Source organism: Electrophorus electricus, chromosome 13 (genome assembly GCF_041902795.1).
Source record: "Electrophorus electricus isolate QZ-2024a chromosome 13, ASM4190279v1, whole genome shotgun sequence".
NCBI classification, from domain to species: Eukaryota; Metazoa; Chordata; class Actinopteri; order Gymnotiformes; family Gymnotidae; genus Electrophorus; species Electrophorus electricus.
In genome coordinates this window covers 23,897,198-23,912,254 of record NC_137509.1, presented here as the reverse complement: position 1 = coordinate 23,912,254, position 15,057 = coordinate 23,897,198, and the positions used below count along the sequence as shown (strand labels likewise).

At 33.8% G+C, this 15,057-nt stretch overlaps 4 pseudogenes; all 4 read right to left on the bottom strand.

Annotated features, from left to right (window-relative positions):
• Positions 1–12,014: 12,014 nt before the first annotated feature.
• LOC145645464 (5S ribosomal RNA) lies at positions 12,015–12,133 on the bottom strand (annotated as a pseudogene).
• A 796-nt stretch (positions 12,134–12,929) lies between these two features.
• On the bottom strand, positions 12,930–13,048 carry LOC145645463 (5S ribosomal RNA; annotated as a pseudogene).
• Positions 13,049–13,844: 796 nt separating this feature from the next.
• Positions 13,845–13,963, bottom strand: LOC145645320 (5S ribosomal RNA; annotated as a pseudogene).
• A 570-nt stretch (positions 13,964–14,533) lies between these two features.
• LOC145644011 (5S ribosomal RNA) lies at positions 14,534–14,652 on the bottom strand (annotated as a pseudogene).
• Between the last annotated feature and the right edge of the window lie 405 nt (positions 14,653–15,057).

Genomic DNA, 15,057 nt, shown 5'->3' with positions numbered 1-15,057 from the left:
AAACTCTGTTCTTTACCTCTTTCACACTATGAAACAGCTTTGTATTCGCCTTAAACACTGTTTCAGGGCAAGAGATTGTGTTTTACACTAAAAGGGAATGAATTATAAGAAGAATCCTTACTTTGAAACTCTGTTCTTTACCTTTTTCACACTATGAAACAGCTTTATATTCAACTTAAACACTGCTTCAGAGCTAGACATCTTGTTTTTAACCAAACTGAATAACTTACAATATGTTAAGAAAACACATATTTCAAATGAAAAGAGTTTATAACAAGGGGAGGTCAAGTTGTTTGTAATATGACCAATTAAAGTAATTGCAACTCTGTTTGAACACGTTTCACCACAACGAAACAGGGTTTCTATGCATTGTAATCGGCTTATACAGCGTTTCAGAGCAAGAAATATTGTTTTTAACCAAACTGAACAACTTACAATATCCTAAGAAAACACATATTTCAAGTGAAAAGAGTTTATACAGGGGAGAAACAAGTTGTTTTAACATGGTTCTAATGTGACCCTTGAAAGTAATTGCAACTCTGTTTTTACACCTCTAACCACAAGGAGGCAGCGTTTCCACGCATTATAATTGGCTTATACATAGTTTCAGAGCAAGAAATATTGTTTTTAACCAAACTGAACAAAACCATTTAAAGTAATTGCAACTCTGGTTGTACACCTCTAACCAGAACGAAACAGGGTTTCTTATGCATTGTAATCAGCTTATACACCGTTTCAGAGCAAGAAATATTGTTTTTAACTAAACTGAATAGCTTAAACACTGTTTCAGGGCAAGAGATTGTGTTTTAGACTAAAAGAGACTGCATTATAAGAAGAATCTTTACTTTGAAACTCTGTTCTTTACCTTTTTCACACTATGAAACAGTATTGTATTCGCCTTAAACACTGTTTCAGGGCAAGAGATTGTGTTTTACACTAAAAGGGAATGCATTATGAGAAGAATCTTTACTTTGAAACTCTGTTCTTTACCTTTTTCACACTATGAAACAGCTTTGTATTCACCTTAAACACTGTTTAAGCGCAAGATATTGTGTTTTAGACTAAAAGAGACTGCATTATGAGAAGAATCCTTACTTTGAAACTCTGTTCTTTACCTTTTTCACACTATGAAACAGCTTTGTATTCACCTGAAACACTGTTTCAGGGCAAGAGATTGTGTTTTAGACTAAAAGAGACTGCATTATAAGAAGAATCCTTACTTTGAAACTCTGTTCTTTACCTTTTTCACACTATGAAACAGCTTTGTATTCACCTGAAACACGGTTTCAGGGCAAGAGATTGTGTTTTACACTAAAAGGGAATGCATTATAAGAAGAATCCTTACTTTGAAACTCTGTTCTTTACCTTTTTCACACTATGAAACAGCTTTGTATTCACCTGAAACTGTTTCAGGGCAAGAGATTGTGTTTTACACTAAAAGGGAATGCATTATAAGAAGAATCTTTACTTTGAAACTCTGTTCTTTACCTTTTTCACACTATGAAACAGCTTTGTATTCACCTTAAACACTGTTTCAGGGCAAGATATTGTGTTTTAGACTAAAAGAGACTGCATTATAAGAAGAATCCTTACTTTGAAACTCTGTTCTTTACCTCTTTCACACTATGAAACAGCTTTGTATTCGCCTTAAACACTGTTTCAGGGCAAGAGATTGTGTTTTACACTAAAAGGGAATGAATTATAAGAAGAATCCTTACTTTGAAACTCTGTTCTTTACATTTTTCACACTATGAAACAGCTTTGTATTCACCTGAAACACTGTTTCAGGGCAAGAGATTGTGTTTTAGACTAAAAGGGAATGCATTATAAGAAGCATCCTTACTTTGAAACTCTGTTCTTTACCTTTTTCACAATATGAAACAGCTTTGTATTCAAATTAAACACTGTTTCAGGGCAAGAGATTGTGTTTTAGACTAAAAGAGACTGCATTATAAGAAGAATCTTTACTTTGAAACTCTGTTCTTTACCTTTTTCACACTATGAAACAGCTTTGTATGCAACTTAAACACTGTTTCAGGGCAAGAGATTGTGTTTTAGACTAAAAGGGAATGCATTATAAGAAGAATCCTTACTTTAAAACTTTGTTCTTTACCTTTTTCACACTATGAAACAGCTTTGTATTCACCTGAAACACTGTTTCAGGGCAAGAGATTGTGTTTTAGACTAAAAGAGACTGCATTATAAGAAGAATCCTTACTTTGAAACTCTGTTCTTTACCTTTTTCACACTATGAAACAGTTTTGTATTCGCCTTAAACACTGTTTCAGGGCAAGAGATTGTGTTTTACACTAAAAGGGAATGCATTATAAGAAGAATCCTTACTTTGAAACTCTGTTCTTTACCTTTTTCACACTATGAAACAGCTTTGTATTCACCTGAAACTGTTTCAGGGCAAGAGATTGTGTTTTACACTAAAAGGGAATGCATTATAAGAAGAATCTTTACTTTGAAACTCTGTTCTTTACCTTTTTCACACTATGAAACAGCTTTGTATTCACCTTAAACACTGTTTCAGGGCAAGATATTGTGTTTTAGACTAAAAGAGACTGCATTATAAGAAGAATCCTTACTTTGAAACTCTGTTCTTTACCTCTTTCACACTATGAAACAGCTTTGTATTCGCCTTAAACACTGTTTCAGGGCAAGAGATTGTGTTTTACACTAAAAGGGAATGCATTATAAGAAGAATCCTTACTTTGAAACTCTGTTCTTTACCTTTTTCACACTATGAAACAGCTTTATATTCAACTTAAACACTGCTTCAGAGCTAGACATCTTGTTTTTAACCAAACTGAATAACTTACAATATGTTAAGAAAACACATATTTCAAATGAAAAGAGTTTATAACAAGGGGAGGTCAAGTTGTTTGTAATATGACCAATTAAAGTAATTGCAACTCTGTTTGAACACGTTTCACCACAACGAAACAGAGTTTCTATGCATTGTAATCGGCTTATACAGCGTTTCAGAGCAAGAAATATTGTTTTTAACCAAACTGAACAACTTACAATATCCTAAGAAAACACATATTTCAAGTGAAAAGAGTTTATACAGGGGAGAAACAAGTTGTTTTAACATGGTTCTAATGTGACCCTTGAAAGTAATTGCAACTCTGTTTTTACACCTCTAACCACAAGGAGGCAGCGTTTCCACGCATTATAATTGGCTTATACATAGTTTCAGAGCAAGAAATATTGTTTTTAACCAAACTGAACAAAACCATTTAAAGTAATTGCAACTCTGGTTGTACACCTCTAACCAGAACGAAACAGGGTTTCTTATGCATTGTAATCAGCTTATACACCGTTTCAGAGCAAGAAATATTGTTTTTAACTAAACTGAATAGCTTAAACACTGTTTCAGGGCAAGAGATTGTGTTTTAGACTAAAAGGGAATGCATTATAAGAAGCATCCTTACTTTGAAACTCATTCTTTACCTTTTTCACACTATGAAACAGCTTTGTATTCACCTGAAACACTGATTTAGGGCAAGAGATTGTGTTTTAGACTAAAAGAGACTGCATTATAAGAAGAATATTTACTTTGAAACGCTGTTCTTTACCTTTTTCACACTATGAAACAGTTTTGTATTCGCCTTAAACACAGTTTCAGGGCAAGAGATTGTGTTTTACACTAAAAGGGAATGCATTATAAGAAGAATCCTTACTTTGAAACTCTGTTCTTTACCTTTTTCACACTATGAAACAGCTTTGTATTCACCTGAAACTGTTTCAGGGCAAGAGATTGTGTTTTAGACTAAAAGAGACTGCATTATAAGAAGAATCTTTACTTTGAAACTCTGTTCTTTACCTTTTTCACACTATGAAACAGTATTGTATTCGCCTTAAACACTGCTTCAGGGCAAGAGATTGTGTTTTACACTAAAAGGGAATGCATTATGAGAAGAATCTTTACTTTGAAACTCTGTTCTTTACCTTTTTCACACTATGAAACAGCTTTGTATTCACCTTAAACACTGTTTCAGGGCAAGATATTGTGTTTTAGACTAAAAGAGACTGCATTATAAGAAGAATCTTTACTTTGAAACTCTGTTCTTTACCTTTTTCACACTATGAAACAGCTTTGTATTCACCTGAAACACTGTTTCAGGGCAAGAGATTGTGTTTTAGACTAAAAGAGACTGCATTATAAGAAGAATCCTTACTTTGACACTCTGTTTTTTACCTTTTTCACACTATGAAACAGCTTTGTATTCACCTGAAACATTGTTTCAGGGCAAGAGATTGTGTTTTAGACTAAAAGGGAATGCATTATAAGAAGAATCCTTACTTTGAAACACTGTTCTTTACCTTTTTCACACAATGAAACAGCTTTATATTCAACTTAATAACTGTTTCAGGGCAAGAGATTGTGTTTTAGACTAAAAGAGACTGCATTATAAGAAGAATCCTTACTTTGAAACTCTGTTCTTTACCTCTTTCACACTATGAAACAGCTTTGTATTCGCCTTAAACACTGTTTCAGGGCAAGAGATTGTGTTTTACACTAAAAGGGAATGCATTATAAGAAGAATCCTTACTTTGAAACTCTGTTCTTTACATTTTTCACACTATGAAACAGTTTTGTATTCAACTTAAACACTGTTTCAGGGCAAGAGATTGTGTTTTAGACTAAAAGGGAGCGCATTAAAAAAGAATCTTTATTTTGAAACTCTGTTCTTTACCTTTTTCACACTATGAAACAGCTTTGTATTCACCTTAAACACTGTTTCAGGGCAAGAGATTGTGTTTTACACTAAAAGGGAATGCATTATAAGAAGAATCCTTACTTTGAAACTCTGTTCTTTACCTTTTTCACACTATGAAACAGTTTTGTATTCGCCTTAAACACTGTTTCAGGGCAAGAGATTGTGTTTTACACTAAAAGGGAATGCATTATAAGAAGAATCCTTACTTTGAAACTCTGTTCTTTACCTTTTTCACACTATGAAACAGCTTTGTATTCACCTGAAACTGTTTCAGGGCAAGAGATTGTGTTTTACACTAAAAGGGAATGCATTATAAGAAGAATCTTTACTTTGAAACTCTGTTCTTTACCTTTTTCACACTATGAAACAGCTTTGTATTCACCTTAAACACTGTTTCAGGGCAAGATATTGTGTTTTAGACTAAAAGAGACTGCATTATAAGAAGAATCCTTACTTTGAAACTCTGTTCTTTACCTCTTTCACACTATGAAACAGCTTTGTATTCGCCTTAAACACTGTTTCAGGGCAAGAGATTGTGTTTTACACTAAAAGGGAATGAATTATAAGAAGAATCCTTACTTTGAAACTCTGTTCTTTACCTTTTTCACACTATGAAACAGCTTTATATTCAACTTAAACACTGCTTCAGAGCTAGACATCTTGTTTTTAACCAAACTGAATAACTTACAATATGTTAAGAAAACACATATTTCAAATGAAAAGAGTTTATAACAAGGGGAGGTCAAGTTGTTTGTAATATGACCAATTAAAGTAATTGCAACTCTGTTTGAACACGTTTCACCACAACGAAACAGGGTTTCTATGCATTGTAATCGGCTTATACAGCGTTTCAGAGCAAGAAATATTGTTTTTAACCAAACTGAACAACTTACAATATCCTAAGAAAACACATATTTCAAGTGAAAAGAGTTTATACAGGGGAGAAACAAGTTGTTTTAACATGGTTCTAATGTGACCCTTGAAAGTAATTGCAACTCTGTTTTTACACCTCTAACCACAAGGAGGCAGCGTTTCCACGCATTATAATTGGCTTATACATAGTTTCAGAGCAAGAAATATTGTTTTTAACCAAACTGAACAAAACCATTTAAAGTAATTGCAACTCTGGTTGTACACCTCTAACCAGAACGAAACAGGGTTTCTTATGCATTGTAATCAGCTTATACACCGTTTCAGAGCAAGAAATATTGTTTTTAACTAAACTGAATAGCTTAAACACTGTTTCAGGGCAAGAGATTGTGTTTTAGACTAAAAGAGACTGCATTATAAGAAGAATCTTTACTTTGAAACTCTGTTCTTTACCTTTTTCACACTATGAAACAGTATTGTATTCGCCTTAAACACTGTTTCAGGGCAAGAGATTGTGTTTTACACTAAAAGGGAATGCATTATGAGAAGAATCTTTACTTTGAAACTCTGTTCTTTACCTTTTTCACACTATGAAACAGCTTTGTATTCACCTTAAACACTGTTTAAGCGCAAGATATTGTGTTTTAGACTAAAAGAGACTGCATTATGAGAAGAATCCTTACTTTGAAACTCTGTTCTTTACCTTTTTCACACTATGAAACAGCTTTGTATTCACCTGAAACACTGTTTCAGGGCAAGAGATTGTGTTTTAGACTAAAAGAGACTGCATTATAAGAAGAATCCTTACTTTGAAACTCTGTTCTTTACCTTTTTCACACTATGAAACAGCTTTGTATTCACCTGAAACACGGTTTCAGGGCAAGAGATTGTGTTTTACACTAAAAGGGAATGCATTATAAGAAGAATCCTTACTTTGAAACTCTGTTCTTTACCTTTTTCACACTATGAAACAGCTTTGTATTCACCTGAAACTGTTTCAGGGCAAGAGATTGTGTTTTACACTAAAAGGGAATGCATTATAAGAAGAATCTTTACTTTGAAACTCTGTTCTTTACCTTTTTCACACTATGAAACAGCTTTGTATTCACCTTAAACACTGTTTCAGGGCAAGATATTGTGTTTTAGACTAAAAGAGACTGCATTATAAGAAGAATCCTTACTTTGAAACTCTGTTCTTTACCTCTTTCACACTATGAAACAGCTTTGTATTCGCCTTAAACACTGTTTCAGGGCAAGAGATTGTGTTTTACACTAAAAGGGAATGAATTATAAGAAGAATCCTTACTTTGAAACTCTGTTCTTTACCTTTTTCACACTATGAAACAGCTTTATATTCAACTTAAACACTGCTTCAGAGCTAGACATCTTGTTTTTAACCAAACTGAATAACTTACAATATGTTAAGAAAACACATATTTCAAATGAAAAGAGTTTATAACAAGGGGAGGTCAAGTTGTTTGTAATATGACCAATTAAAGTAATTGCAACTCTGTTTGAACACGTTTCACCACAACGAAACAGGGTTTCTATGCATTGTAATCGGCTTATACAGCGTTTCAGAGCAAGAAATATTGTTTTTAACCAAACTGAACAACTTACAATATCCTAAGAAAACACATATTTCAAGTGAAAAGAGTTTATACAGGGGAGAAACAAGTTGTTTTAACATGGTTCTAATGTGACCCTTGAAAGTAATTGCAACTCTGTTTTTACACCTCTAACCACAAGGAGGCAGCGTTTCCACGCATTATAATTGGCTTATACATAGTTTCAGAGCAAGAAATATTGTTTTTAACCAAACTGAACAAAACCATTTAAAGTAATTGCAACTCTGGTTGTACACCTCTAACCAGAACGAAACAGGGTTTCTTATGCATTGTAATCAGCTTATACACCGTTTCAGAGCAAGAAATATTGTTTTTAACTAAACTGAATAGCTTAAACACTGTTTCAGGGCAAGAGATTGTGATTTAGACTAAAAGAGACTGCATTATAAGAAGAATCTTTACTTTGAAACTCTGTTCTTTACCTTTTTCACACTATGAAACAGCTTTGTATTCAACTTAAACACTGTTTCAGGGCAAGAGATTGTGTTTTAGACTAAAAGGGAATGCATTATAAGAAGAATCTTTACTTTGAAACGCTGTTCTTTACCTTTTTCACACTATGAAACAGTTTTGTATTCGCCTTAAACACTGTTTCAGGGCAAGAGATTGTGTTTTACACTAAAAGGGAATGCATTATAAGAAGAATCCTTACTTTGAAACTCTGTTCTTTACCTTTTTCAAACTATGAAACAGCTTTGTATTCACCTGAAACTGTTTCAGGGCAAGAGATTGTGTTTTAGACTAAAAGAGACTGCATTATAAGAAGAATCTTTACTTTGAAACTCTGTTCTTTACCTTTTTCACACTATGAAACAGTATTGTATTCGCCTTAAACACTGTTTCAGGGCAAGAGATTGTGTTTTACACTAAAAGGGAATGCATTATGAGAAGAATCTTTACTTTGAAACTCTGTTCTTTACCTTTTTCACACTATGAAACAGCTTTGTATTCACCTTAAACACTGTTTAAGCGCAAGATATTGTGTTTTAGACTAAAAGAGACTGCATTATAAGAAGAATCCTTACTTTGAAACTCTGTTCTTTACCTTTTTCACACTATGAAACAGCTTTGTATTCACCTGAAACACTGTTTCAGGGCAAGAGATTGTGTTTTACACTAAAAGGGAATGCATTATAAGAAGAATCCTTACTTTGAAACTCTGTTCTTTACCTTTTTCACACTATGAAACAGCTTTGTATTCACCTGAAACTGTTTCAGGGCAAGAGATTGTGTTTTACACTAAAAGGGAATGCATTATAAGAAGAATCTTTACTTTGAAACTCTGTTCTTTACCTTTTTCACACTATGAAACAGCTTTGTATTCACCTTAAACACTGTTTCAGGGCAAGATATTGTGTTTTAGACTAAAAGAGACTGCATTATAAGAAGAATCCTTACTTTGAAACTCTGTTCTTTACCTCTTTCACACTATGAAACAGCTTTGTATTCGCCTTAAACACTGTTTCAGGGCAAGAGATTGTGTTTTACACTAAAAGGGAATGAATTATAAGAAGAATCCTTACTTTGAAACTCTGTTCTTTACCTTTTTCACACTATGAAACAGCTTTATATTCAACTTAAACACTGCTTCAGAGCTAGACATCTTGTTTTTAACCAAACTGAATAACTTACAATATGTTAAGAAAACACATATTTCAAATGAAAAGAGTTTATAACAAGGGGAGGTCAAGTTGTTTGTAATATGACCAATTAAAGTAATTGCAACTCTGTTTGAACACGTTTCACCACAACGAAACAGGGTTTCTATGCATTGTAATCGGCTTATACAGCGTTTCAGAGCAAGAAATATTGTTTTTAACCAAACTGAACAACTTACAATATCCTAAGAAAACACATATTTCAAGTGAAAAGAGTTTATACAGGGGAGAAACAAGTTGTTTTAACATGGTTCTAATGTGACCCTTGAAAGTAATTGCAACTCTGTTTTTACACCTCTAACCACAAGGAGGCAGCGTTTCCACGCATTATAATTGGCTTATACATAGTTTCAGAGCAAGAAATATTGTTTTTAACCAAACTGAACAAAACCATTTAAAGTAATTGCAACTCTGGTTGTACACCTCTAACCAGAACGAAACAGGGTTTCTTATGCATTGTAATCAGCTTATACACCGTTTCAGAGCAAGAAATATTGTTTTTAACTAAACTGAATAGCTTAAACACTGTTTCAGGGCAAGAGATTGTGTTTTAGACTAAAAGAGACTGCATTATAAGAAGAATCTTTACTTTGAAACTCTGTTCTTTACCTTTTTCACACTATGAAACAGCTTTGTATTCAACTTAAACACTGTTTCAGGGCAAGAGATTGTGTTTTAGACTAAAAGGGAATGCATTATAAGAAGAATCTTTACTTTGAAACGCTGTTCTTTACCTTTTTCACACTATGAAACAGTTTTGTATTCGCCTTAAACACTGTTTCAGGGCAAGAGATTGTGTTTTACACTAAAAGGGAATGCATTATAAGAAGAATCCTTACTTTGAAACTCTGTTCTTTACCTTTTTCAAACTATGAAACAGCTTTGTATTCACCTGAAACTGTTTCAGGGCAAGAGATTGTGTTTTAGACTAAAAGAGACTGCATTATAAGAAGAATCTTTACTTTGAAACTCTGTTCTTTACCTTTTTCACACTATGAAACAGTATTGTATTCGCCTTAAACACTGTTTCAGGGCAAGAGATTGTGTTTTACACTAAAAGGGAATGCATTATGAGAAGAATCTTTACTTTGAAACTCTGTTCTTTACCTTTTTCACACTATGAAACAGCTTTGTATTCACCTTAAACACTGTTTAAGCGCAAGATATTGTGTTTTAGACTAAAAGAGACTGCATTATAAGAAGAATCCTTACTTTGAAACTCTGTTCTTTACCTTTTTCACACTATGAAACAGCTTTGTATTCACCTGAAACACTGTTTCAGGGCAAGAGATTGTGTTTTAGACTAAAAGAGACTGCATTATAAGAAGAATCCTTACTTTGAAACTCTGTTCTTTACCTTTTTCACACTATGAAACAGCTTTGTATTCACCTGAAACACTGTTTCAGGGCAAGAGATTGTGTTTTAGACTAAAAGGGAATGCATTATAAGAAGAATCCTTACTTTGAAACTCTGTTCTTTACCTTTTTCACACAATGAAACAGCTTTATATTCAACTTAATAACTGTTTCAGGGCAAGAGATTGTGTTTTAGACTAAAAGAGACTGCATTATAAGAAGAATCCTTACTTTGAAACTCTGTTCTTTACCTCTTTCACACTATGAAACAGCTTTGTATTCGCCTTAAACACTGTTTCAGGGCAAGAGATTGTGTTTTACACTAAAAGGGAATGCATTATAAGAAGAATCCTTACTTTGAAACTCTGTTCTTTACCTTTTTCACACTATGAAACAGCTTTATATTCAACTTAAACACTGCTTCAGAGCTAGACATCTTGTTTTTAACCAAACTGAATAACTTACAATATGTTAAGAAAACACATATTTCAAATGAAAAGAGTTTATAACAAGGGGAGGTCAAGTTGTTTGTAATATGACCAATTAAAGTAATTGCAACTCTGTTTGAACACGTTTCACCACAACGAAACAGGGTTTCTATGCATTGTAATCGGCTTATACAGCGTTTCAGAGCAAGAAATATTGTTTTTAACCAAACTGAACAACTTACAATATCCTAAGAAAACACATATTTCAAGTGAAAAGAGTTTATACAGGGGAGAAACAAGTTGTTTTAATATGGTTCTAATGTGACCCTTGAAAGTAATTTCAACTCTGTTTTTACACCTCTAACCACAAGGAGGCAGCGTTTCCACGCATTATAATTGGCTTATACATAGTTTCAGAGCAAGAAATATTGTTTTTAACCAAACTGAACAACTTAACCATTTAAAGTAATAGCAAGTAAAGGCCCAAAGTTGTTCAGCTTCCAAGGTCAGATGAGATTGGACGTTCTCAAGCTGGTGTGGCCGTAAGCCTTAAACACTTACTCAAATTGCCTAATCATAGCAAATATGATCAAAGACCAATCTGACAATTTTTTTTTTATTAATCCCTGCACTTGACATTGTAGAATTTTATCTTGAAAGTAAATTAAATGATGCAATAAAAGCTTACAACATCTGGTATACGGAGGCACTAACAGACAGTTTTTTTATTAATCACTGCACTTCACATTCAAGCATGTCAGTTGGAGAGTAAATTAAAGTGATGCAATAAAAACTTACAGCATCTGCTATTCCCAGGTGCTAGCAGATAGTTTGATTTAATTATTCACTGCACTTCAAATTTGAACATGATAGCTTGAACATAAATTAAAGGGATGCAATAAAATCTTACAGTACCTGCTATTCCCTGGTACTAAAAGATTTCTATTTAATCTGTACACTTCACATACAAGCATGTCAGTTGCAGATTAAATTAAAGTGATGCAACAAAAACTTACAGCATCTGCTATTCCCAGGTGCTAACAGATAGTTTTTTTTTAAATTAATCACTGCACTTCACATCCTAGCATGTCATCTTAAAAGTAAATTAAAGTAATGCAAGAGAAGCTGACAGCATCTCGTAGTCCAAGCTGCTAACAGATAGTTTTTTGATGAATCACTGCACTTCACATTCAGGCATGTGAGTTGGAGAGTAAATGAAAGTAATGCAAAAAAAACTTACAGCATCTGCTATTCCCATGTGCTAACAGATAGTTTTTTTTATTAATCACTGCACTTCACATTTCAGCATGTCAGCTTGAAAGTAAATTAATGTGATGCAAGAAAAGCTTACAGCACTTGGTATTCCTAGGTAGGGTCCCACCTCAGTACTATCCAGGCCCAAAGTTGTTCAGCTTCCAAGGTCAGATGAGATTGGACGTTCTCAAGCTGGTGTGGCCGTAAGCCTTAAACACTTACTCAAATTGCCTAATCATAGCAAATATGATCAAAGACCAATCTGACAATTTTTTTTTTATTAATCCCTGCACTTGACATTGTAGAATTTTATCTTGAAAGTAAATTAAATGATGCAATAAAAGCTTACAACATCTGGTATACGGAGGCACTAACAGACAGTTTTTTTATTAATCACTGCACTTCACATTCAAGCATGTCAGTTGGAGAGTAAATTAAAGTGATGCAATAAAAACTTACAGCATCTGCTATTCCCAGGTGCTAGCAGATAGTTTGATTTAATTATTCACTGCACTTCAAATTTGAACATGATAGCTTGAACATAAATTAAAGGGATGCAATAAAATCTTACAGTACCTGCTATTCCCTGGTACTAAAAGATTTCTATTTAATCTGTACACTTCACATACAAGCATGTCAGTTGCAGATTAAATTAAAGTGATGCAACAAAAACTTACAGCATCTGCTATTCCCAGGTGCTAACAGATAGTTTTTTTTTAAATTAATCACTGCACTTCACATCCTAGCATGTCATCTTAAAAGTAAATTAAAGTAATGCAAGAGAAGCTGACAGCATCTCGTAGTCCAAGCTGCTAACAGATAGTTTTTTGATGAATCACTGCACTTCACATTCAGGCATGTGAGTTGGAGAGTAAATGAAAGTAATGCAAAAAAAACTTACAGCATCTTCTATTCCCATGTGCTAACAGATAGTTTTTTTTATTAATCACTGCACTTCACATTTCAGCATGTCAGCTTGAAAGTAAATTAATGTGATGCAAGAAAAGCTTACAGCACTTGGTATTCCTAGGTAGGGTCCCACCTCAGTACTATCCAGGCCCAAAGTTGTTCAGCTTCCAAGGTCAGATGAGATTGGACGTTCTCAAGCTGGTGTGGCCGTAAGCCTTAAACACTTACTCAAATTGCCTAATCATAGCAAATATGATCAAAGACCAATCTGACAATTTTTTTTTATTAATCCCTGCACTTGACATTGTAGAATGTTATCTTGAAAGTAAATTAAATGATGCAATAAAAGCTTACAACATCTGGTATACGGAGGCACTAACAGACAGTTTTTTTATTAATCACTGCACTTCACATTCAAGCATGTCAGTTGGAGAGTAAATTAAAGTGATGAAATAAAAACTTACAGCATCTGCTATTCCCAGGTGCTAGCAGATAGTTTGATTTAATTATTCACTGCACTTCAAATTTGAACATGATAGCTTGAACATAAATTAAAGGGATGCAATAAAATCTTACAGCACCTGCTATTCCCTGGTACTAAAAGATTTCTATTTAATCTGTACACTTCACATACAAGCATGTCAGTTGCAGATTAAATTAAAGTGATGCAACAAAAACTTACAGCATCTGCTATTCCCAGGTGCTAACAGATAGTTTTTTTTTAAATTAATCACTGCACTTCACATCCTAGCATGTCATCTTAAAAGTAAATTTTAAGTGATGCAAGAGAAGCTGACAGCATCTCGTAGTCCAAGCTGCTAACAGATAGTTTTTTGATGAATCACTGCAATTCACATTCAGGCATGTGAGTTGGAGAGTAAATGAAAGTGATGCAAAAAAAACTTACAGCATCTGCTATTCCCATGTACTAACAGATAGTTTTTTTTATTAATCACTGCACTTCACATTTCAGCATGTCAGCTTGAAAGTAAATTAAAGTGATGCAAGAAAATCTTACAGCACCTGGTATTCCTAGGTAGGGTCCCACCTCAGTACTATCCAGGCCCAAAGTTGTTCAGCTTCCAAGGTCAGATGAGATTGGACGTTCTCAAGCTGGTGTGGCCGTAAGCCTTAAACACTTACTCAAATTGCCTAATCATAGCAAATATGATCAAAGACCAATCTGACAATTTTTTTTATTAATCCCTGCACTTGACATTCTAGAATGTTATCTTGAAAGTAAATTAAATGATGCAATAAAAGCTTACAACATCTGGTATACGGAGGCACTAACAGACAGTTTGTTTATTAATCACTGCACTTCACATTCAAGCATGTCAGTTGGAGAGTAAATTAAAGTGATGCAATAAAAACTTACAGCATCTGCTATTCCCAGGTGCTAGCAGATAGTTTGATTTAATAATTCACTGCACTTCAAATTTGAACATGATAGCTTGAACATAAATTAAAGGGATGCAATAAAATCTTACAGCACCTGCTATTCCCTGGTACTAAAAGATTTCTATTTAATCTGTACACTTCACATAAAAGCATGTCAGTTGCAGATTAAATTAAAGTGATGCAACAAAAACTTACAGCATCTGCTATTCCCATGTGCTAACAGATAGTTTTTTTTATTAATCACTGCACTTCACATTTGAGCATGTCAGCTTGAAAGTAAATTAAATTGATGTAAGAAAAGCTTACAGCACCTGGTATTCCTAGGTAGGGTCCCACCTCAGTACTATCCAGGCCCAAAGTTGTTCAGCTTCCAAGGTCAGAGGAGATTGGGTGTTCTCAAGCTGGTGTGGCCGTAAGCCTTAAACAATTACTCAAATTGCCTAATCATAGCAAATATGATCAAAGACCAATCTGACAATTTTTTTTATTAATCCCTGCACTTGACATTGTAGAATGTTATCTTGAAAGTAAATTAAATGATGCAATAAAAGCTTACAACATCTGGTATACGGAGGCACTAACAGACAGTTTTTTTATTAATCACTGCACTTCACATTCAAGCATGTCAGTTGGAGAGTAAATTAAAGTGATGCAATAAAAACTTACAGCATCTGCTATTCCCAGGTGCTAGCAGATAGTTTGATTTAATTATTCACTGCACTTCAAATTTGAACATGATAGCTTGAACATAAATTAAAGGGATGCAATAAAATCTTACAGCACCTGCTATTCCCTGTTACTAAAAGATTTCTATTTAATCTGT